The following is a 26,109-nucleotide window of genomic DNA, read 5'->3' as shown; positions in this document are numbered from 1 at the left end:
CCTCAGCCATTGGAAACAGTTCTTTTTATTTACTCTATCTAAATCCTTCATGATTTTAAACACCTCTATCAAAGCTCCTCTTGACCTTCTCTGCTCCAAAGAGAACCCCAGCTTCTCCAGTCTATCCACTTAACTGAAGTCCCTCATCCCGGGAACCATTCTAGTAAATCTCTTCAGTACCCTTTTGTTGCATAAAAATGTGTCTCAGCTGTGGCTCAGTGGGTAGCACCCTCACCTCGGAGTCTGAAGGTTGTGTGTTCAAGTCCCACCCGAGGGACTTCAGCACATCAATCTCGGCTGACACTCCCAGTGCAGTGCCGAATGAGCGCCGCACTGTTGGAGGTGCAGTCTTTCAGATAAGATGTTAAACTGAGGTCCCATCTGCGCTCTCGGGTGGATGTAAAAGATCCTGTGGCACTATTTGGAAGAAAAGCAGGGAGTTATCCCCGGTGTACTGTCACTAAAACAGATGAAATCTGGTCATTATCACATTGCTGTTTGTGGGAGCTTGCTGTCCCACAATACAACAGTGACTACATTCCAAAAGTACTTCATTGGCTGTAAAGTGCTTTGCGATGACTGGTGGTCGTGAAAGGCGCTACAGAAATGCAAGTCTTTCTTTCGCTCCAAGTCCTTCACATCCTTCCTAAAGTGTGATGCCCAGAATTGGACACAATCGTGACTTGAGTGTTCAATAACGACTGCTCAAAGTAGAAATAAAATGTTCAATTTGCCGGCATCAACATGCGTCAGGCCTCGGCTCAGCCGCACACGCTCAGTCAGGCCTCGGCTCAGCCGCACACGCTCAGTCAGGCCTCACCATCTGCACAACCCAGTGGAATATTCAGTTCGGTCTAGCAAGTTGCAACATGTAGAAATAAAACGGTTTACTCAAAGCACTTTGACCAATCCATGCCAGGTATCAAAAGACATCCGGTTGAACAGCTACAATACACCAAACAGCCGACACACACCAAGTACGTTGCCGGGTTACTATAAAAGCACACAGCGGAGACAACGCCCACTTCCTGAATTTTCCGTTGTAGATAAAAAGGGAGATTTGGATTCCAACCCCAACCCTGAATGTCAGCAGTACTGCAATGCCCTACCCTTGCGTGCTAAAGCATGGGTGTGCTGCCTGAAATAACAAGCAAATCAAGTTCCACAATTCCTGCCACACCAAGGGAAAGTGCTGAATGATTCAATCTCCGTTTTTCGGATAAGACGTTAAAACCGAGGCCCCGTCTGCTCTTTCAGGTGGAGGTAAAAGATCCCACGGCACTATTTCGAAGAAGAGCAGGAGAGTTATCCCCAATGTCTTCGTTAACATTTATCCCTCAACCGCGATCATTAAAAATCTGATTATCTACTCATCATCTCATTGCTGTTTGTGGGACCTTGCTGTGCACAAATTGGCAGCGAAAACACTACAACTGCTCTCAGCATCTCTGGACTAAGGAAGGAAAGAGGAGAAGTGTTGTCACTTCCCAATCGCTATCCTGCTGGTTGAAGTAGACTTAGTTCCAACTGTTTCCCATCCCCAACATTCACACACTTACGAAACTCGTTAAAATAGAAAACACTCGAGATATAAAGCAGGACCATCAGCATCTAGAGAGCGAGAGGGATTACAGGTCAATAAACTATCAATTTCAGGTCAATAAACTATCAATTTTAAGTACATAACAATTATGACCAGGAGTCGGCCATTCAGCCCCTCTAGCCTGCTCCGCCATTCAATCAGATAATGGCTGATCTTCTACCTCAACTCCACTTTCCTGCACTATCCCCATATCCCTTAATATCCAAAAATCTATCGATCTATTGATTCAAAGACTGAGCCTCCACAGTCCTCTGGGGTAGAGAATTCCAAAGATTCACCACTCTCAGTGAAGAAGTTTCTCCTCATCTCAGCCTTAAATGGCCGACCCCTTATTCTGAGACTGAGACCCTGGTTCTAGACTCACCAGCCAGGGGAAACATCCTCCCTGCACCTACCTGTCAAGCCCTGTAATAATTTTATATCTTTCAATAAAATCAGCTCTCACTCATTCTTCTAAACTCGAGAGAATATCGGTCTCGTCTACTCAATCTCTCCTCAGAGGACATTCCCCCCATCCCAGGAATCAGTCTGGTGAACCTCCATTGCACTCCCTCTATGGCAAGTATATCCTTCCTCAGGTAACGAGACCAAAACTACACAATACTCCAGGTGCGGTCTCACCAGAACCCGATATAATTTGCAGTAAGACGTCTTTACTCTTATACTCAAATCCTCTTGTAATAAAGGCCAACAAACTATTTGCTTTCCTAATTGCTTGCTGTACCTGCATGTTAACTTTCAGTGTTTCGTGTACAAGGAGACCAAGGTCCCTCTGAACACCGACATTTCCCAATCTCTCACCATTTAAAAAAAAAACACTGCTTTTCCATCATTTGGGCAGCATGGCCAAAGTTATGGGGTGGTTGGAGGGGTGCAATTCTCTTCAAGATCGGAGTCTGTTGGGTCCATTTTATCCGCCTGGCCAGCACATTAACCATCAGTGTGTTTAAGAGGACGTGTTTGTGTCTCAGTCAGCCTGCCCAACGCTCAAACAATTTCCGCTGGTGGCTGTACCAGTTGGTAAGATGAGCATGGGTCAGTGGCACAAGCAGTTGTTCAGCAGAATGCTGGCATTTCGGAATAGGTGGGTTAAAATTAAGTGGAGCAACTGACTGGGAAAGATATGCTTCAGGGATCTGTAGTGGGATATTGGCTCACATTGTTCGCATGCCTGACACGAGGCTCCCAAAGCAAGGGCTCTACTCAGAACTCCTTCACGGCAAACGAGCCAAAGGTGGGCAGAGAAAACGTTTCAAGGACACCCTCAAAGCCTCCCTGAGTGCAACATCCCCACCGACACCTGGGAGTCTTTGACCAAAGACCGCCCTCAGTGGAGGAAGAGCATCCGGGAGGGCGCTGAGCACCTCGAGTCTCATCGCCGAGAGCATGCAGCAGAAAGAACTCACTGAGTGGAAGGAAGTCTTCCTCGATTCCGAGGGGGGTGGGGGTGATGGTGATGGTGATGGTGATGTTGATGATAGTTACCCTAACTGGAACACAGATTACATTTCATGGTACAAGAGTCCCGTCATAAAATGGCACATCATGAGCATCGCCACAGACACGACGAGTATATTTATAGCAGTGTTGTTTTGAGGCACACCGCATGTCATCACACACGCAGAGTTGCGTGTTACTCAGAGCACCGGTCATTTCCGCTTGGTTCCTTCTGACATTGGGGAGGAGCCTGGGATTTACAAGCAGCTGCCAGGCTACAGAAGAACATGCTAACTGACCTCAGGATGTGCCCATTTAGATTGCTTGGGTCTTACTGCCTTCAACAGCCAGGCCAGGTCACGTACAGGCTCCACCTCATAATAATAAACTGCGCCTTACATGGTGCCATGGCCAAGTATATGTCTCCTGCAACATGATGGGAGATAGGCTGAGACATCAATACAAGTGCTGCACACTGAACTTATTATGCAACACAGTGGTAAATTAACTTATCACTCGAAGCAAATATGACTGTTGCAACAGTCACATAAAAGGCTAGTCAATCTGATCCTTTGTTTAAGAATGAACACAGACTAAGAAACTGCAAGGGGAAAGGGAAGACCTTGCAAGTCACAGAAGCATCCAAGAGAACTGGCAACCTGCCAAGAATCCGATGGAAACGCAGCCTTGTGTTACTGCAGATATCCCTTCAGATTGCACTGTAGGAGGTGGGGGAGGTGGGGGGGGGGGGGGTTAGAGGATCATCAGACCAACGCCAGAGAAATGGAGAATGAATGACAAAAGATTTGGATATCGAAAGCACCTTACCCGGGTCTCCCAAATGCGTCACAGTGCTTCACATGCAATGAATTGCTTTGAAATGTAGTGACACTCATCATGTCGGCAAACACAGTGACCATTTTGCACATACCAAGATCCACAAACAGCAATGAGTTCAGCTGCCTTGGGTAGTGTTGGCTTAGGGACAAATATCGGCTGCATATACGACACTACAAATCGCAGCGAGAATCAAGATGATTGGTTAATTCACCTGGTTGGTAGAGTGGTGCCAGTAGACTCTCGATAGACATGATGGCCACAACACGAGAAGAATTCTATGCTCTTCCTCAAAATAACAAATAGGAACTTGAACATTCACCTGAAGATAGAGTAGAATGGGTCTTTTTTTTCTCTCCGGAGTTTCGAAGAATGAAAGATGAAACGTACAAAATCCTTAAGAGGGTTTCATAGCATAGAGGTCGAGAGGCTAGTTCTCCTGGCTGGGGAGTCGAGAACCAGGGGGCACAGTCTCAGGGTAAGGGGTCGGCCATTTAGGACGGAGACGAGTAGAAATTTCTTCACTCAGAGGGTGGTGAATTTTTGGAATTCTCTGCCCCAGAGGGCTGTGGAGGCTCAGTTATTGAGTATATTCAAGACCTAGAATGATAGATTTTTGGGCACAAAGGGAATCGATGGATATGAGGATCGGGTGGAAAAGTAGGAGTTAATAAGAACTCGAGCCTGCTCCGCCATTCAGTATGATCATGGCTGATCTGATCATGGACTCAGCTGCACTTTCCCGCCTGCTCCCCATAACCCCTTCTCCCCTTAATAAGAACAGAAGAAATAGGAAAGGAGTTGAGGTTGAAGGTCAGCCATTGTATGGCGGAGCAGGCTCGAGGGGCCGTATGGCCGACTCCTGCTCCCATTTCTTGTGTTATGAATAAGCAGAAGTGTCAATCAGGGCCTCAGTTTAATACACAGTAATTGCAACACAGGAACAGGCCGTCTGGCCCAACATGGTCCATGCCGGTGTTTATCCACCGCACGAGAACATTACAACTTTTTATCCCGGGATGTCATCACTGCCTCACTCATGTATCAGCCTAAAGATCAACTCCTGGAGTGGGGTATGAACTCCCCACCTCCTGGCCCAAGGTCCATTACATCCCATGGCCGAGGCTGATGCAAACCAAGTTATGTGGGGGGAAAAAAAATCTCATCATTATTACCCAAGTTTAATAATTATTATTTTTCGGATGAATTAAAAATTAAACTGTCGAAGTGACGGGGTCAAGCGGTGGGGGGGGGGGGGGGGGGGGGGGGGGGACGAGAAATCGGGCCGTCAGCCCATCTGCAATGGGAGTGAGGCTTTAGATTCCGCGGGAACGGCGGTCACAGCTCACAGCGGTGGAGCAGACCCATTAATTCCATCACAGGCACATCCCTCAGCCGTCACAACCAGACCCTTAGACAGGCTTATCAATTTGAGCTGTGAAGTCACTGATGCAGATCAGTTTTGACACTAATACAGCGCCTATCTCTCCAGTACCTTCAGTCACTTGCACACGCATCGCTTCGAATAGGAGTGTCTGTGCCAAGGTGCAAAGGATATTGGTTTTTGTTCTGTTGAAACACTGGCAGTTCAATTAGCTGACATTATTAAATGACCTATGAATATTGGTATCCCTAATACAATTCATGATAAGATAACACAATTCAAAACTCTCAAGAACGAACTTGTTAAAATGTCTTTCGAATGCTCTGAAGGAAAGCATTGGCAATGTAGAGCACTGAACAAATCATAGTCTTCCCCTCCACCCTGGAAGGCACTGACTCCTTGCTGGGTTTACATCGGATATACGGCACAGAAACAGGCCATTCGGCCCAACCAGTCCATGCCGGCGTTTATGCTCCACTTGAGCCTCCTCCCGTCTTTCCTCATCTAAATCTATCAGCATAACCCTCTATTCCCTTCTCCCTCATGTGCTTGTCTAACCTCTCCTTAAATGCATCGATACTATTCGCTTCAACCACTCCCTGTGGCAGCAAGTTCCACATTCTCACCACTCTCTGGGTAAAGAATTTCTTTCTGAATTCCCTATTAGGATTTCTTGGTGACTATCTTATATTGATGGCCTCTGGTTATGTTCTTCCCCACAAGTGGAAACATTCTCTCTGTATCCACTCGATCAAAACCTTTCATAATTTTAAAGACCTCAATTAAGTCACCTCTCAGCCTTCTTTTTTCAAGAGAAAAAAGACCCAGCCTGTTCATCCTTTCCGGATTTGTACACACTCACATTTCTGGTATCATCCTTGTAAATCTTCTCTGCCCCCTCTCCAGTGCCTCTATATCCTTTTTATAATATGGCGACCAGAACTTGGCACAGTACTCCAAGTGCGGTCTAACCAAAGTTTGATACAGATTAAGCATAACTTCCCGACTTTTCAATTCTACACCAAGAAATAAACCCAAGTGCTTGGTTTGCTTTTTTTACTGCCTTGCTCACCTGCGGCACAACTTATATTGATTTGTGTATTTGTACTCCGAGATCCCTTTATTCCTCTACCCCACCCAGACTCGTACCCTCCAAGTATTAAATGACCCTATCCTTCCTACCAAAATGTAATATCTCACATTTATCTGTGTCGGACTTCATTTGCCAATTATATGTTATAAATAGAAAAAATAAATATTTATTTTTATGTTAAAAACCCTGTCTATGAAGGTCAGTTTATTTTTAACACGATTAAAAAGTTCCAGCCTTTAATTTAATGCAATTTCTGTTCACTTTTTTTAAAAGTGAAGTGTTTTTTTTAAATATATTTTCGTGTTTTATTTGATTTTAGGGGTATTCTCATTGATAGTAATGGGAGCTCTGCACTCACTAATATGAATGAGAATACTACATTGTGATTGGTGGTCCGGGCCCACGTGATCCCAGGATACGCTTAAACTCCTGGAAGACATGTTCCCCTACGCTGGGCTGCACAGCTCGACCTCGGAGAGCAAGTGTTTGTTCCTCCAGGACCAGCAGCTACTTGCGTAAAAAACATTTCGGTTGCAGGCATCCGCCTGCGGGAAGCCTCCAATCACAATTTTTGGTCTAATAAGTCTGATGATTTGTGGCTGGCACCAGAATCGTAAAAACCCAACTGGTTCACTGATGTTCTTCAGGGAAGGGAACTCTTTATTCCACACTGGATGGTCAACTTTTAATGGGCCTCAGGTAAAGCAGGGATGGGCAATAAATATGGCCTTGCCAGTGTCATCCACATGCCAAGGACAATTAAACAAATCTGAAGAGGACATTTATGATCCCAACTTTTCACGTGACGTCTCTCCGTGAGCCAAGCACACAGTTAGGTGGACTCCAGGAAAGATAGGAACGACACACTCCTTTCCCATTGAAGATCCATTTCATAGATGGTGACTTCTACCTGCAGGTTGCTGCAATTTTTTTCATTTTGCCCAGTTGCAGAAGACCTATTGCAGCTGGAGTCTACATTCCTCATTGGGTAGCATTCTCACCTCGAGTCAGAAGGTTGTGGGTTCAAGTCCCACTCCCGGGACTCATGCACATGAATCTCGGCTGACACTCCCAGTGCAGTGCTGAGGGAGTGCCGCACTGTTGGAGGTGCCGTCTTTCGGATGAGACGTTAAACCGAGGCCCCGTCTGCTCTCAGCTTCACGTAAATGATCCCACTTCATTTTTTGAAGAAGAGCAGGGGAGTTATCCCCGGTATCCTGGGCCCAATATTTATTCCTCAATCAACATAACAAAAACAGATTATCGAGTCATTATCACATTGCTGCTTGTGGAAGCTTGCTGTGCGCAAATTGGCTGCTGCGTTTCCTGCATTAGAACAGTGACTACACTGTTCTAATGCAGGAAAGCGCTTTGAGATGTCCGGTGTTCGTCAAAGACGCTATGTAAATGCAAGTCTTTCTTTCTGGACAAACACACACAGCATCATCCAAACGTGTAGGCGTCAACTATTTAAAATAAAAATGCTCAATTATGTTCCAAATTAGGCTATCGCCAAAAAAGAGGTCTAAATCACAGATTAACAAGGCAATAGTTGAATTATTAATTCCATTTCTCCCACATCCTCCCCTACAATGACAGACGAGCAACAACTGAAAAATGTCAATTCTAAAGCCAATGATTTTATGCAATTTGAGTTAAAGTACCTTTATTAAACTATATTGCAAACCTCTCACATACAACTGATTTACCAATTAACATATCCTTACGCTGGTTCGATCAATATCAATAAAGCTAACTTGTACAGTAGCCCATTTAAATAATGCAACATTTTCTTTCCAAGGCTTATAATGTATACCTTTTATATAAACAGGATTGGTTTATTATACTATCGCTCACGGGTCCTAACTCAAACTGAAGGCTTAGAGCATGCAACAAATACAAGTCGAATGAGGAACATTCCTCAGATCAGGAATCCATTGAAACTCTAGACACTGTTCAAGATAATGCAGACACTGTTACAGCAATACCAGCCACATTCACTCAGCCTAAAAAAGATACAAACTTAGACAGACAGACAAATAGTTGGGACAAAAATGACAAGACAAAAAAATGACAAGACGCTGCAGCCAGACGAATTTTGTTTGCCACCATCATGTGAGTGGAGAGGTGTAGAGGTCACCACATCTCTGCCAGTCAGGGACTGCTCCATATCGTCGATGGACGGGGCACATTGTCCACATGCCCCATACTAGACTCCCGAAACAAGCGCGCTACTCTGAGCTATGTCATGGCAGGCGAGTCCCAGGAGGGCAGAAAAAAAACGCTTCAAGGACACCTTCAAACCCTCCTTGAAAAAATGTTAACATCCCCACCGAATCTTGGGAATCCCTGGCCCAAGACCGCTCAAAGTAGAAGGCGCCAAACACCTCGAGTCTCTTCGCCAGGAGCACGCGGAAACAAAGCGCAGACAGCGGAAGGAGCGCACGACAACCCAAGCACCCCACCCACCCTTCCCTCCAACCACCGTCTGCTCCACCTGTGACCGAGACTGTAGGTGCTGCATTGGACTCATCAGTCACCTGAGAACTCCTTTTAGTGTGGGAGCAAGTTATCCTCGACTCCAAGGTACTGCCCAAGAAGCAGATATCTCATGTCACGAGAACAGTGCACCCGGAATTCTGCACCGGGCCGTTTTTACAATCTCTCATTGCGTTGCACATGGGAAATCAAAACCAAGTCATCTTCAGGTCGAAAGTCAAGAGCGAATTGGACCAGGTGCTCAGATGTAATTCAGTCCTCACTTGAAAGCCAGATTCTGTTCCGATTTCTATATATATATTCCCATTATAAATTCCTATATCCACATTGATCAAGGAAACTGCCCATGGAAACTGGCCACTGTCTGAAAGCACTCACCCACCAGTGGCGGGAGGGTGTAATTACAGCATCATATGTTTACAGAGGAAGTTTCCATTGTGAATGTAAACAGTTATTTCGAATGGCGAACGTTTACTAAGCTGGTGCATGGACACGCTATGTTTTAATGTATTCCAGATAGTTAACTTTCTTACTTCGTTGCTGTATACCAATAAAAATAAAAATTTCTGCAATTATAATTGTCCTTCATAAGAAGTTGAAAGATCACTGCTGTATGCCTTACATTACAGAGGATTAAGCAGCACCAGACTGTAACACAATTTAAGAACACAAAGACAGTGATTTGAATATTACGTAGAATGTACAGCACAGAAACAGGCCATTCGGCCCAACTGGTCCGTGCCGGTGTTTATGCTCCACACGAGCCTCCTCTCACCCCTCTTCACCTTTATCCTATCAACATATCCTTCTAATCCTTTCTCCCACTTGTGTTTATCCAGCTTCCTCTAAAATGCATTGACGCTATCAGCCTCTACCACTCCCTGTGGCAGCGAGTTTCACATTCTCACCACTCTCTGGGTAAAGAAGCTTCTCCTGAATTCCCTGTTGGGTTTATTAGTGACTATCCTATATTTATGAGTAGATTACATGCAGCACTGCACAGAAAGTCCTGTGACTGGCCAACTGCACTAATGGGCCATCCATGTAATTTCTGGCATTTGCTCAGACAGTGGAGATTAAACATGCTGCAGAATATGCAGATGTAACAAAATATAATTTACTACTTCAGCTCAAGTCACCACAGGAACTGCTATCTGCCACGATACTCAGTGACTGAAACCCACTTGGAAACGACCCAAAATAGAAATAAGCCTCGTCTCCACGAATTTCATCTGCAGACAAGGGCAGCATAAACCAGGGTGCGTTCCAACGACACAACATGTTGCAGAACAGAAATAAGGGCAATAAAAATGCCAGCGGTTGGCAACAATGGGGCTGAATTTGCGGCCCCTACGGGCACGTACACGCCTTTAAGGCCTTGCAAGTTATGGGTTTAGGCATGCACTGCGCAAGCGCGTGCGGCGAAACCCTGAAGTTACGATCTGTCCAAGAATCCGCTTGACAGATTGTACGAATGTAACAGAAATGGGCGTTCACTGGCGAAGAGTTGGGCTATTTGCCCAAATTCTGCCCAGCGAATACCCGTGAAATTCTTGCACCCGATAAAAGCAGGTGCAAGACCTGTTTTATCAGCGCAAGACTTTTAAAAGGACAGAAACACACACATTTTTCAATAATTTAAACATTTAAAAACTTGTGAAATAAGGCAAGTTATTTTTAGACCCTTTTAAAAAAAAAAAAATTTACATTTTTCAAATTAAATTTTTGTTTTAAATAATTAAGTTCCATTTTGACTAATTTTAAATATGTGATTTTTTAAAAATAATTATTTTAAGTGTGTATTTTTATCGGGATATACAACATGAATGGGAATAGCTCTACTTTGATTGGTTGGGCCGGCCCATGTGATTCCAGGGACGTGTACGAAGCACCTGTGTCCCTGGGGTACGCGGGCCTCTATGCAGGCCTTGGCGTCGCGGCCCAGGAGTACAAGTCTCCGAATCTCCCGGACCACCAGATAAGTTTTTTTAGGTCGGAGACATCTGCCTGCGGGAAGCCTCCGCCCACAATATTTGCACCACTGTGAAAGGCAGCATAAACCAGGGTGTGTTCCAAGGACACAATGTGTTGCTGAACAGAGATGAGGGCAATAAATTGTCAGCAACTGGCAACAACTTAAACATCAGCGGGGAGCAGTGGAAAACTGGTTAGTTGGAAGCAGTTGCTTAGTCATCATTCTTGTGCTTGGTCCCAGTGGAATTATATCCACACTGATGTTCCAGTGGATTAGCGTCTAATGTACAAAACAATTCGCTTGTATTCGCCAGTTATAGGCTGCCTCAGTAATGAACCACACAAGGTTACGACAACCTGCAGTAATGAAATCCTGATTGTTAATCCTTTCTGTAGATGTCAGCTTGCTCCAGTGGATAGCACCTCTGCGACTGAGTCAGAAGGTTCAAGCACCACTTCAGGACTTGACCATGAAGCAAGGTCGATGCTCCAGAAAGAAATAAAAACAGACTTGCATTTATATAGTGCTTTTCACGACCAACGGACATCTCAAAGCGCTTTACAGCCAATTAAGTACTTTTTGGAGTGTAGTCACTGTTGTAAAATTGGAAATGCCATCCTTCAGGCAAGAGCTTGTATTTGAAGAAAAGCAACGAGTAATCCCGGAGTGTTGATCAACATTCCACCACCTCACCCTCCTGCTACAACCACCAACAAAATGTAACTGGCTTTTCAATTGTTGTGGAATCTTGCGGTGCACAGTGTTGGCTGCCATATTTGCTATAATCCCCTGGGAGGACAGATGCGCCAACATTAGCGTCCTCGTCCAGGCCAACATCCCCAGCATCAAAGCACTGACCACACTCGATCAGCTCCGCTGGGCGGGCCACATTGTTCGCATGCCAGGCACGAGACTCTCAAAGCAAGCGCTCTACTCTGAACTCGTCCACGGCAAACTCGCCAAAGGAAACGTTAGAAGGGCACACTCAAAGCCTCCCTGATAAAGTGCGACATACCCACCGACACTTGGGAGTCCCCTGGCCAAAGACCGCCCCAAGAGGAGGAAGTGCATCTGGGAGGGCGCTGAGCACCTCGAATTGTCGCCGAGAGCGTGCAGAAATCAAGCGCAGGCAGCGGAAGGAGCGTGCGGCAAACCAGGCTCCCCACCCACCCTTTCCCTCAATGACTGTCTGACCCACCTGTGACAGAGTCTGTGGTTCTCGTATTGGACTGTACAGCTACTTAAGAACTCATGCTAAGAGTGGAAGCAAGTCTTCGATTCCAAGGGACTGGCTAATATGATGATTACCGTGACTGTACTTCAAGAGTTAGCCACTGATTGTGAAGTGCCTTGAGATATCCTGAGGATACGATAAGGCTTAATGTAAATTAAAAATTCTTCCTCGTATGTGTGGGTATCACAAGGTAAATTTGAAAGGCGGCAACCTTTGGCACCTTGAATCGTATTCTTCCAGATCACCAAACCCTACGGTCCACCCATCAAAGCTGTCCCTGAAACCAGTCCAGCGACCCAGCTATCACCTTTCATGTAAAAAGTATCCACCGTCTTCACTATCTGTCAGCTGTAGCTCAGTGCGCAGCACACTCTCGCCCAAGTCAGGAGGTTGTGGGTTCAAGACCAACTCCAAGAACTTGAGCACAAAAAAAAAATCTAGGCGGACACCCCCAGTGCAGTGCTGAGGGAGCGCTGCACTGTTGGAGGGGGCGTCAAACCGAGGCCCCATCTGCTCTCTCAGGTGGACGTAAAAGATCCCGTGGCACTATTTCGAGGAAGAGCAGGGTTCTCCCCGGTGTGCTGGCCAATATTTATCTGTCAATCCCTCAATCAAAATCACTAAAACAGATTATCTGGCTATTATCGCATTGCTGTTTTTGGGAGCTTGCTGTGCGCAAATTGGCTACTGCGTTTCCTCCTTTAGAACAGTGATTGCACTCCAAAGGTACTACATTGGCTGTAAAGCACAGACATCCGCTGGTCATGAAAGGCGCTATATAAATGCAAGTCTGTGTTTTTTAATCTGGTGGTGAGAATGTGGAACTTGCTACTACAGGGAGTGGTTGAGGTGCAGAATACAGATGCACTGAAGTGGAAAAGAGGGAAAAACATGATGGAGAAAGGAATAGAAGGATGTGTTGATGGGGTGAGATGAAGGGGGGGGGGGGGGAGGACCAGTTGGGTCGAATGGCCTGTTTCTGTGCTGCAAATACTATGATAAATTATGTATTTCTTGCCCTAAACTTGCCCTTCACAGCCCTGAACCTGTTGCACCTCATCCTGCCGTGCTTTACCGCAAGGCCTGCTCCAGATTTCTCTTTTCAATTACATTTCTTATGGATCCAAGGTTCTCTCTGACATTCATGTCAAGACTGAAGACAAAGGGAGAGTTAACGACTTGCTGAACTATTTGTCTGACACCCACTGCTGTACCTTGAACTGTACCTTGTCCCTTCTCCGTGAATAATATGGGTGGCATCAATCAAGTCTCTGTGCTTCAGCAATGCGCAGGGTTGCCAGAATCACAGTAACTGGTTTCGCAACATCAGCAGCCACTGCATTCCTGCACTGGGAGAGACTTTCCTCCAACTCAATTTACAATGATTGAGGAGTCATCGGAGGTATTGGCACTGTGGATTCAGGTGTGTTTCATTCAGCGTTCCGATTACACAACTCGAATAAGGAGAGGCACTTAATCCTACCCCCTTGGGCGCCAGTGCCGTGCTGCCAAACTTACGGTAAAAGGTTTCCTCAGTATTTTCTTTCCAACAGTGTTGAGAAGTTTGTCGGTTTAAGACCCACGCCAGGGACTCGAGCACATAAATCTAGGCTGACACTCGAGTGCAGCAGTGAGGGAGCATCATCGAGGTCCAGGTCGGTGATTGGAGCGTGGGCAGGTACAGCAGGAGCGGCGAGGTTGGGGCGAAGGAGCGGCGAGAGACTGTGGAGGGATGTGATCGGGGCCCAGGAGAGGCGAGAGTTCGGGGCTAGAAGAAGCGAGGGCCCAGGGGCAGCACGGGCCCAGCCCACACTGCGATATGTGCACGCACTAGGCCCGTGCAGCAGAGCAGGTCTCCAGTCGTCTTAGTTCATCCCTGCCACTGGACCAAGACCTGGCTCTGTCAAGCCCGTGTGGTGGCTGGTGTGCAACGGCCACCACACGTTAAAATAATCCACACACAGGCATCTTCCACCCTTCAACATGGAGTTCAGGACCTGGAATATTAGGACCTTCATTGGAACACCTGCGAACTCATCCTTTTTTGGTGTGGAAGCAAGTCATCCTCGTTTCGAGGGACTGCCTATGATGATGATGATAAGAGAGTGCTACGCTGTCGGAGGTGCCGTCTTTCGGATGAGGCATTAAACCCAGGCCTCATCTGCCCTCTCAGGTGGGCTTAAAAGATCCCATGGCACTATTTTTGAAGAGCAGGGGAGCTATCCCCAGTGTGCTAGGGCCAATATTTATCCCTCCATCAACATAACAAGAACAGATTATCTGGTCATTATCACATTGCTCTTTGTGGGAGCTTGTTGTGTGCAAACTAGCTGCCACGTTTCTTACATTACAACCGTGACAATAGAGAGTGTGTGGAGAGAACCCCAGAAGCAGTTATTAAACATCTGAATGCAGCAACTGGAGGGTAATGAATGATGCACAATAGGCCAACTGACTACCCTCACCATAACGCACGCACACCTTCAGACTTATCCTCTGCAGGGTGAATAGCACATACAGCTACTCCATTATCTTGCTAGAGTCTTTAACCTTCAGTTCACAAAATTAATTTTGCCCTCACTCAATGCACAGTATCCTATATAGCTCTCAGCAGCTTGATCTTAGCCAGATATTTGACTATCATAAACACTCACTGTTACTGTAACCTTTAATAAGCCCCTCTGGTGAAAAATGCATCTCTCCGACTGTAAAGAAATCATTATAATTAAGAACAGCAAATACCAACTCACAATATTTGCAACACGGAATGAACTTTACTGTCAGTTGTGGCTCAGTGCAGCTCCCTTGCCTGAGTCAGTGGGTTAAGTCCTACTCCAGAGGCTCGAGCACATAAATCCAGGCTGACACTCCCAGTGCAGTGCTAAGGGAGTGCTGCACTGTCGGAGGTGCCATCTTTCGGATGAGATGTTAAACCAAGGCCCCGTCTGCTCTCTCAGGTGGACGTAACAGATCCCATGGCACTATTTCGAAGAGGAGCAGGGAAGTTATCCCCGGTGTCCTGGCCAATATTTTTCCCTCAATCAACATCTAAAAATAGTTTATCTGGTCATTATCACATTGCTTTGTGTGGGAGCTTGCTGTGCGCAAATTAGCTGCTGCATTTCCCACATTACGACAGTGACTACACTTCAAAAGTACTTCATTGGCTGTAAAGCGCTTTGAGTCGTCCAGTGGTCGTGAAAGGCGCTATAGAAATGCAAGTCTCTTTCTTTTCTTTATGGTGGAGGTGAGAACGAGGATCAAAGCGTGTGGGATGTGCAGTTGGAGGTGGCACAATAAGATGAATCCATGGTATCACTTGGGCATGAGCGGACTCGTATCGATCAGATGGGAAGCTCTTTGAATTTGGCCAGCAGTGATACGTCGTCAAGGAAATTCTAGGAGGTGGAAAGAAATAAAAATGGAAAGCAAATCTTCATGGCCTTTGACCAGCAATCTCCCCAGAGCAGTAGCCAGATCCACACAATAAATCACAGCCTTGCGATAGAGAATTCAAACAGGCTGCATTCAGACAGGCTGTGAGAATTCACAGACCCCCAGTCAAAGATGCTACGTGAGTGGGAGCATGTTGCATTAAGTCATCAATCAACTTGACATTTTAGGACCTTTGGTGGCGAGCCAATTAAAGGTTAACAGAATATCAATTGAGCCAATAAGGTCAAAGAAGGTTCGTTCTTTTCTGTAAACTGAGACAGGTACAAGAACAGCTATATTGGCCATGTGTTCTCAAGTAAGACAAAGGAACTGGCAATCAGCCAGATGCTTGTTGCTGCTGCCAGAATAAAAGTTATGTTAAAACTACAACCGGAGTTCGCATTTCATTGAAAATTAAGAGATCTAACACCTTGCAGTCTCACACCCGTGATTTGTTGCGTTTTTGTTCTGTTATCATCTCCCTCGACATCCCCAAAACTTCAATTGGGTTGGGCTTTGAGCGTGTGCAGATCTGCAGTGAGACCCAGAGCAGTTACATTTATCCTATGCTGCGCATACTGTGAGTTGTATTTGCAATTCGGATATCTCTGGTCCGGCACCCTCTGGAACTGATCGGTGCCGAAACGGAGAATTTTCCAAACCACGGGAGGTCACGCTTACCCGTACCCGTCAACAGCGCCCGGGCTCCTGTGTGCGTGTCCGCACGCGTGCTGGCAGCCTGTGGGCGTCTCCCTCAGCACCCATGCACACACTCACTGACTGACAGCCGCTCTGGCCAATTGCCGAACACACTCACTGACTGACAGCCGCTCCAACCAATCAAAACATTTAACAAAAATTAAATAAACCCTCCTCTCCTTCAGGCCCAGCTAATGCCGAACCACGGATGTTTCCAGACCAGGGATGTTTAACCTGTACACCTGGTTGGCAGCAAGAGATGTGCCTTTTACGCAAGAGATGCTAATTTAAAGTAACAGCGTTTGTGTCACCAATAGCTCATGCAAGGATAACACAGTCAAATGCTAGATTTTAAGCAGCCCGCACTTTTACCGACACTCGAGAAGAGACAATAATACGGCTTCAGTCTACCTCACGATTTAATGCAGTAGTGCTTTTCTTCATTTTTTTTTTAAAAAGCTGTTTTAAGTCACCGCCGACATTAGATTCTGTGCCAAATATTTTTTTTTAAAGGAATGCCAATCTGTTGTTACTATTTGATTGGGAAACAGGTCATACCGATGACCAGATTACACATCATTTAATTAAGATACTTTTACTCAGATTGCAACAAAATAGATACTCACCAAAATAAATAGAAATCCAATAGAGAATTCAGAAGAAACGTCTTTACCCAGAGAACGATGAGAATGTGGAACTCGCTACCACAGGGAGAGGTTGAGGTGAATAGTATCGATGTATTTAAGGGGAGGTTAGACAATCATTTGAGGGAGAAGGGAATAGAAGGTTATGCTGATAGATTTAGATGAGGAAAGACGGGAGAAGGCTCGAGTGGAGCATAAACGCCGGCACGGACTGGTGGGGCCGAACGGCCTGTTTCTGTGCCGTATATCCGGTGTAAAATCTGGTTATAATCTTTGAACCCACCCATACCCAAATGTTGGTGTTATTTGAATGTTAGAAAACCTGCTCCTCTGCTCTTGGTCCTTGCACAATCTCCTGGGTCTGGTCTGTGGGTTCCTCCATCATGTGGTTAGTCCCAGTAATCAGTACAGAAGACAACAAGGAGATTTGCAAGAGGTGTTCAAGTTCGTGAAGGGTTTTGATGGAATCATGGAGGAGAAACCGTTTCCGTTGGCAGAAGGGTCGGTAACCAGAGGACACAGATTTGAGGTGATTGGCAAAAGAATCAGAGGGTGATGATATGAGGAAACATAATGTTACACAGCGAGTTATTGTGATCTGGAACGCGCTGCCTGAAAGGGAGGTGGAAGCAGATTCAGTAGTAACTTTCAAAAGAGAATTGGATAAATACTTAAAGGGAAAACTAGTTACAGGACTGTGGGGGAAGAATAGGGGCGTGGTATTAGTTGGATTGCTCTACCAAAGAGCTGGCGCAGATACAGTGGGCCAAATGACCTCCTTGTGGGCTGTATCATTCTTGTGTCAGCTGTGGCTCAGTGGGCAACACTCTCGCCTCGGAGTCAGAAGGTTGTGGGTTCAAGTCCTCCTCCTTGAGCACAACAATCAAAGCTGACACTCCAGTGCAGTGCTGAGGGAGTGCTCATCATCAGAGGCAGTCCCTCGTATCGAGGACGACTTGCTTCCACGCCAAAAAGGGATGAGCTCACAGGTGTTTCAATGAAGGACCTAATATTCCAGGTCCCGAACTACATGTTGAAGGGATGGAAGATGCCTGTGCATGGATTTTTTTTAACGTGTGGTGGCCATTGCACACCAGCCACCACATGGGCTTGAGAGAGCCAGGTCTTGGTCCAGGTGAGGGAGTGCTACACGGTTGGAGGTGCCATCCTTTGGTTGAGACATTGACTCAAGGCTCCGTCTGCTCTCTCAAGTGGATGTATTTCAAAGAAGAGCAGGTGTCCTGGCCAATATTTATCCCTGAACCAGCATTACTAAAACAGATTTTCTGGTCATTATCACATTGCTGTTTGTGGGAGCTTGCTCTGTGCAAATTGGCTGCCACGTTTCCCACGTTGCAAGTGACTGAACTTCATTGGCTGTAAAATGCTTTGAAATGTCCAGTGGTCGCGAAAGGCTCTATATCAATGCAAGTCTTTCTTCTCCTTATGATTCTAACTTCAGTAGTTTTGTGAGGGCAATAATTCTCAGACAAAGTAACATTCAATACTGGGGGAAAAATAATCAAATACATGTGATTTTACGGTAACTAACTCTTGCGTAAAAATGGTACTTCCTCACTAAGCTAACTTGTAGTACTGAACTCATCAGCTGCACTAACCCAACCAAACAGAGGATCTGCAAATTGAAAAGCAGAGATCTTTTATAAGGTGGTTTCCAAAGATATTCTATGGGGAAGTAGCTTTAACCGAGTTCCCTTTTGGCAATGGAGCAGATCTCACTGTGCACTGCAAAAAGTTACATAAATTTTCATGAACTCTCAGTTTCAGAATTCCTTACATTATTATTTTATTTATTCGTTCCTGGGATGTGGGCGTTGCTGGCAAGGCCGGCATTTATTGCCCATCCCTAATTGCCCCTCGAGAAGGTGGTGGTGAGCCGCCGCCTTGAACCGCTGCAGTCCGAGGGGTGAAGGTGCCCCCACAGCGCGGACTTTGTCATCGCGGTTTTTTCTAGCCAATTTGTATGCCTCTTCCTTGGCTTTAACACTATCCTTAATTTCCTTTGTTAGCCATGGACAACACAGTCGCTCGCTGGGCCATTTCAGAGGGCAGTTAAGAGTCAACCACATTGCTGTGGGTCTGGAGTCACACAGAGGCCAGACCGGGTAAGGGCCATCAGTGAACCAGGTGGGGTTTTTTTTGCAACAATCCGGTAGTTTCATGGTCACCTTTTCTTTTTTTTTTAAATTCCGTGGTGGAAAGTGAACTCATGTCTCGGGATCATTAGTCCAGGCCTCTGGATTACTAGCCCAGTAACATAACCACTATGCTACTGTTCCCCTTACTTTTCGATAGCACTCCTCAGAAGGGCACCTCGACACGATTTACAGACTGCCGGAGAAAATAGACCGTGAAGGGGAGAAGAATTAGGATTTTATGAAGCAGGGGAGATATGTGGAGGGTTTTGGGGAAGCGGTTCTTAAACAGCAACCACTGTTTGGTAGAGTGAAAGGAAAAAAATAAAGTGAGAAGTTTGACTCGAGGACATCACGAAGTAAAGGTGGATTGAGGCAACAGGGAGATTTGAAAATCAACATTGAACGTCTCAAAGCCGCTTCTCTGGGTACGTGGGACCAGGGGAGATTGGAGTGGGTGTGGAGATGACATGGGCTGCCCAGTTCTGAACTGGGTATAATTTGTGGAGAGCAGAGGCAGAGAAATCACTCGTGGATTTAGGATTCAAGGGCGATAGAGAGGAGAGGTTGGGACGGAAGCAGTTTGAAAGGTGAGAAAAAAAAAGTCTTGAAAGTGGAGTTGAGGCCAAGATTAGATCAGCCATGATCTTATTGAATGGCGGTGCAGGCTCGAGGGGGGAAATAGCTGACTCCTGCTCCTATTTCTTATGAAGGGATTTGAAGGGGCTGGGGGTTGGGGGAGGGAGGAGAGCGAAGGGGTGGGGGGGAGAAGAGAAGAGAAGAGAGAGAGGAGAGAGAGAAAGTTTAGTTCAACAACAGGTCTGGTTCTGCATCTCTGGACTTGTCCGGGGAGGAACATTTGAGATTATCCAGGCCTTCATGTTGGACAGGCAGTTGCAGAGTCCAGGAAGAATCTTGGGATTGAGAGGGGACGCAACAAAGTGATTTACGAAAACAAACATTTTTCTATAAAAAGTGCCCAAAATATCTCAATAAAAGAATCATTTCAAGAAGGAAGTGGTTAAATATCTGCCTGAGAACTAAAGCATGCCCACGAGCAGTCAGTGATGTTTCTGCAGCATGCCGTGACAGTTCAAATATTCAGTGTGCTGTGTAATAGTTCGGTGTGGCTACAATCAGTAGCAAGGCGTGAAGACACATTGTGCTCAACAGATCCGCACACAGCATTAATCATGGAGCCCCACTGATAGCCCAGAACGGGTGGAAATGTACTCCCATTACAAAGCATTCACACTCTCTACTTCTCACTGCTCAGTGAGGTCATCCAGATAACAAGCACATAAACTTCCAGGCTGGAGTACTGGGTCTGTGCTTAATCAGCTGGTCTTAACAGGGATCAACATCATCATAGGCAGTACCTCGGAATCGAGGAAGACTTGCTTCCATTGTGAAAGTGAGTCCTTGGGTGGTTGTACAGTCCAATATGGGAATTACAGTCTCTGTCACAGGTGGAACAGATAGACGTTGAGGGAAAGAGGGAGTGGGGAGTCTGGTTTGGTGCACACTCTTTCCGCTTGCTTTCTGCATGCTCTCAGCGACGAGACTCGAAGTGCTCAGTGCCCTCCCAGATGCACTTCCTTCACTTAGGGCGGTCTTTGGCCAGGGACTCCCAGGTGTCAGTGGGGATGGGGAAAGACAAGACACACACACACACAGACAAAGTATGAGTGAGATACATCTTTTGTCACAGTTCTGCAGTAAGTATTCACAGGTAATTTAAGACCATTCAACACATCAACCAATTCAGGGCCAACTATCGCTATATTTACACTAAACAGCTTGAGCTTTGAAGTGACATAAACCTACTTTACACTGACACTACAGCAGCAATGCAAATACAGACCAGATCTACTCCAAGGACTGATCATTGTTTTCTTCCTATGAAAACAATTAACACAATTTCCTGAATTAGGAATTGAAGACACAGAATGACTGAGCCATGATTGCGAGGACTTGGGTTTGTTCCCAAGCGCTCTACTCAGTACTCCGACACGGCAAGCGAGCCCCAGGTGGGCAGAGGAAAAGTTACAAGGACACCCTCAAAGCCTCCTTGATAAAGAGCAACATCCCCACTGACACCTGGAAGTCCCTGGCCAAAGACTGCCCTAAGTGGAGGAAGAGCATCTGGGAGGGCGCTGAGCACCTCGAGTCTCGTTGCCGAGAGCCTGCAGAAATCAAGCGCAGGCAGCGGAAGGAGCGTGCGGCAAGCCAGTCCCACCCACCCTTTCCTTCAACCGCTGTCTGTCCCACCTGTGACAGAGACTGTAATTCCCGTATTGGACTGTTCAGTCACCTGAGAACTCACTTTTAGAGTGGAAGCAAGTCTTCCTCGATTCTGAGGGACTGCCTATGATGATGAGTCCCAATACTTCCCCAAACACGAGATCTTCGAGGGAGGATCCAGCTGAAGGCAAGACACTCCGGGTCAGCGGAAAAGGTGTATCTCACGGTGCTCTCACATGCCCCCCTCTCCCTGCTGCAGAGCACAGACCCCATCCCCAAGCGAGCAATGCTGGGAGCGCAACACAGGAGAGCCAATGATGACGGGAAATAAACCGTTCGCTTGAGAAACGTCCTGCTCTTCACTTGTTCAACAGCTGAATTCAGGAACTCCGACTCCGATGTTAAAACCCAAAGGACGGTTTCTGCTCTTCAATGCGATCAGGCCAACTGACACGTGAATCTTCATCCAGGTGAATCCACACACTGACATAATATTCCACGGCCCCACATTTCCTGCACTAACTGTTGGCCAGCAGTGGAAACGGTGGTAATGTAGCCACAACACAAACAACCCGCCCACCCACCCCCCCTCCTCGCAAACAAGCAACCTGCTCACACAAATAAACATTCACCCTGAAAAGGCCACAGTCATTAAGGGCAACAAGTGAATTGCATTCCAATGGACGCACCCATTCTATCCACAGAGCACTGGATGTAGAAATAAGACTTGCATTTATACAATGCATTTCACGACCACTGGATGTCTCAAAGCGCTTTACAGCCATGAAGTACTTTTTGGAGTACAGTCACTGTTGTAATATAGGAAACGCGGCAGCCAACTTGCACACAGCAAGCTCCCACAAACAATAATAATGACCAGATAATCTGTTTTTGTTATTTTGATTGAGGGATAAATATTTGCCCCAGGACACCGGGGATAACTCCCCTGCTCTTCTTCGAACTAGTGCCTTGGGATCTTTTATGTCCACCTGCAAAGGCAGACGGGGCCTCGGTTTAACATCTCATTTGAAAGACGGCACCTCCGACATTGCAGCACTCCCTCAGCACTGCACTGGGAGTGTCAGCCGAGATTGATGTGCTGCAGTTCCTGGAGTGGGACTTGAACCCACAACCTTCTGACTCAGAAGCGAGGGTGCTGCCCACTGAGCCACAGCGGAGATGCTATCAGGTATCTAAAAATAACTAACCAATCAACTCAAATCACTTACACGCGAACCACACAGGCCACCTTCCTGCATTACTTGAAACAGAAAGGCCACTCGACCATCAAGAACACCATTAGCTCTTCTCCATCTCCTCTGCTGCCTTGCAACTGTGTCTACTCCAACTCCTGACTGCTCTTTTTCCAATTTCTCCTGAGAGCTCCTACCACCTGTCAAGAATTAAGCGCCACCTAAAGATATGGACGCAGTGCGACTGTGGCGATACCTTGCTCAATGAATATTATTTCACGGTGAAATGAACAAATGTTAGAAACGCACAGCAGGCGGTTTTTATATCAGATTTCCAGCATTCAGTTTGTCCCCACCACTTCCCTATCCACCCCTGATTTACACCAACACGCACCAGCTCATTGCTCCCAAAATGGCGGCGCTTGCATCGATTGAAAGGGGAAGCAATTCATGTTTGGTGCAGTGAACATCGAGAGCCACGTTTTCTCATGTGTCCGGCGTCCTCGCTACATCGGCAAGACCTGCAGTTCTCAGCTCATCTTTCAGAGATCCCCATCGAAGCAAGGCAAGACCAAAAATCTGCACCATTCAAAGGAGGGTTCAAAAGTTCCTGGGGTGATCCTTTAGAGAACAACTCCATCTCGAGGGTTTAATGCATCTGGTATTATGTTTTTGAAAGTTTCGCTCAAGCCTACAGTCATAGGAATCGCTAGACTAGAAAGACCAAGATCCGTCAAGTTGGCCACCTACGACCCTGATGGATCACGTGATCCAGCGATAATGGAGTTGTTGACCAATCACGGCGATCAATCTCGATCAATGGGTTTACGACAGACTCAGACATGAGGGGGAGGAAAACTCCCAGTGGGGTAGAGCTTTGGGAACCACAGGTCCAAAGTCCCCGGTTCCTTCCAAGCACGTTACACTGCTACAATATGCCATCTCTTAAATTATTCAGATACCGTATCTCAAAATATTATTTTCTGTAAGAAATCTATTTTGCCTTTGAATTAATTAATATGATCTGCTTCCATCGTCTCCCTGGGTAGTCTGTTCAGAGACATAGATACCTCAAGTCGCTGGAGAAATACCACCAACGATATCTCCGCGAGATCCTACACATCTCCTGGGAGGCCAGACGCATCAATATTAGCGTCCTCGACCAGGCCAACATCCCCAGCATTAAAGCACTGACCACACTTGATCAGCTCCGCTGGGCAGGCCACATGTGACTCCCAAAGCAAGCGCTCTACGCGGAACTCCTTCACGGCAAACGGGCCAAAGGTGGGCAGAGGAAACGTTACAAGGGCACCCTCAAAGCCTCCCTGATAAAGTGCAACATCCCCACTGACACCTGGGAGTCCCTGGCCATAGGCCACCCTAGTGGAGGAAGTGCATCCGAGAGGGCGCTGAGCACCTTGAGTCTCGGCGCCGAGAGCATGCAGAAATCAAGCGCAGGCAGCAGAAAGAGTGTGCGGCAAACCAGTCCCAGCCACTCCTTCTCTCAATGACTATCTGTCTCACCTGTGACAGAGACTGTAATTCCCGTATTGGACTGTTCAGCCACCCAAGAACTCATTTTAAGAGTGGAAGCAAGTCTTCCTAGATTCCGAGGGACTGCCTATGACATGGTGGGTAGTCTGTTCCATAGCATTATAGGCAGTCCCTCGAAATCGAGGAAGACTTGCTTCCACTCAGTTCTCAGGTGACTGTACAGTCCAATATGGGAGTTACAGTCTCTGTCATGATCGAAGACTGTGTTGGCACACTGGAGGCAGTGTTGGACTTCGCCATCGATGTCTGCCCTTGCTGAGTTACCACTCGCTCACAGAAATAATGTTTCCTCAGATTAGTTTTGAATTTAAACCCCACCAGCCTCCCATCCCCCGCAGTCAGGGGCTGGCCATGTCCTCTGGTTCCAATTACAGTCACAATTGCCATGCAAATTCTCTCAAACTAAAAGCTGCGACCCTTCGTTTCAGAGTTTCTCTTTGGCACACACGAGTAGGAATGCATAATCTGAAACACAGACCTCAGTAGCATCAGGGAAACTTACATTAGCAAAGCTAATTAGCAGGAAGGGGACAGAACAGAAGCAGCAATAACTGCAGGTGTACATCAACTGAATGGGACTAAAATGTTAATTATTTTTCTGCCTAAGTTGCTTGGAAGGATTTTTTTTAAAAGCCTTGAAGTGTTTCATCTCATTACATGTTCCGACAGTCAAAGATGTTTCCGAATCAGCATACTAACAGAGCAGCAACACAGAGGCTCGTAGAGACACTGTTCGCGAATGGAAATTCTCTCCTTCTGTCTGGCAAAATATTCGTAAAGCCTGTTTATAGGTTGAATATATTCCCATGTGTTGACCTAATATTTGGATAAGAGAGGATAAATAAACCCGAGGTCATCACTATAAATAAATAATCACCAAGAAAGCCAACAGGGAATTCAGAAGAAACTTCTTTACCCAGAGAGCGGTGAGAATGTGGAACTCGCTGCCACAGGGAGTGGTTGAAGTGAATAGTATCGATGCATTTAAGGGGAGGTTGGACAAGCGTATGAGGGTGAAGGGGATAGAGGGTTATGCTGATAGATTTAGATGAGGAAAGACAGGAGGAGGCTCAGGGGAGCATAAACGCCGGCATGGACTGGTTGGGCCAAATGGCCTGTTTCTGTGCCGTATATCCTATGCAAGATTGGTCCCTGGGCCCCCAGATTTGAATGGGCAGGCTAGTGTGGCGGGGGGCCGGGTCAGATAGTAAGGAACAAGCAATGCAAATGGTGGGACACAGGGCATGCATTAAGAATATCAGAACGGTCCAACAGGACTCGATTCCAATAAGAGGCAAGTATACGTTACACAGTACTGGCACAGTGCCACCTGGCTGGGAGGTCTAAGTAAGCGGTACTGCAGCACCATTGAACTAAGTAGGGAAAAAGCATACCCTGGCAGCCATGAGGCATTGCGCACACTAATTATTGCTTGATAAGGTGTGCATATATGTGCAAGACTTCTAACCTAGTAAAAAGAGACTGCACAAGCAACGACCCATTCCAGTTGTCGGAGTCATAGGATCTGCTTACTGGTGTGATGCATGCACCTGAGAGTGTGCTCACAGGTTTGTAGAGCTGTTGAGTTCCATTATTTAAAGGGGCTGCTCCTCAATTTCTGGTTGCACTTCAGTCCCACACTCCTGATCTTTGGGCACCCTGTGCGGAGGGGAGCGGGTAGGTCCGAGGGCCTCCTCGTCAGACTGCTCCTGGGCACGGCAAAGGGGGCCATCAGCCGGTCCAGGCAGCGGGCGGTCGAGGGGGTCGTTCAGCCTGACTGCCTGCCTCTCTTCCGCGCCTACATCCGGGCCAGGGTGTCCTTAGAGATGGAGCACGCGGTGTCCACCGGTACGCTCGCGGCCTTCCGCGAGAGGTGGGCACCGGAGGGACTGGAGTGCATCGTCACCCTCGGCAACCAAATTTTAATTTGATTTTATTTGTTTTAAAGTTTAATTTGTTTTAATTGCCGGGTTCTTAGTGTCCCCCTCCCCTTTTATAGGGGGCACTTGTAAAATATATGGTTTCAATGCCCCAAAAAAATTTTTTTTTAAAAAACACAAAAAAAACATTTATTAGAAAAAGGGGCAGTTAAGTGTCTGGAGTGTCCCCCAGATCGGGGGGC

At 46.6% G+C, this 26,109-nt stretch overlaps 1 protein-coding gene across 3 annotated transcripts in view; it reads right to left on the bottom strand.

Annotated features, from left to right (window-relative positions):
* mcu (mitochondrial calcium uniporter) overlaps positions 1-26,109 on the bottom strand; it is a 177,956-nt gene that overhangs the window by 135,248 nt on the left and 16,599 nt on the right. The window lies entirely within an intron of this gene.

This window comes from Pristiophorus japonicus, chromosome 22 (assembly GCF_044704955.1).
Source record: "Pristiophorus japonicus isolate sPriJap1 chromosome 22, sPriJap1.hap1, whole genome shotgun sequence".
Lineage (NCBI taxonomy): Eukaryota > Metazoa > Chordata > Chondrichthyes > Pristiophoridae > Pristiophorus > Pristiophorus japonicus.
This window is presented reverse-complemented; position numbering and strand designations above follow the sequence as displayed.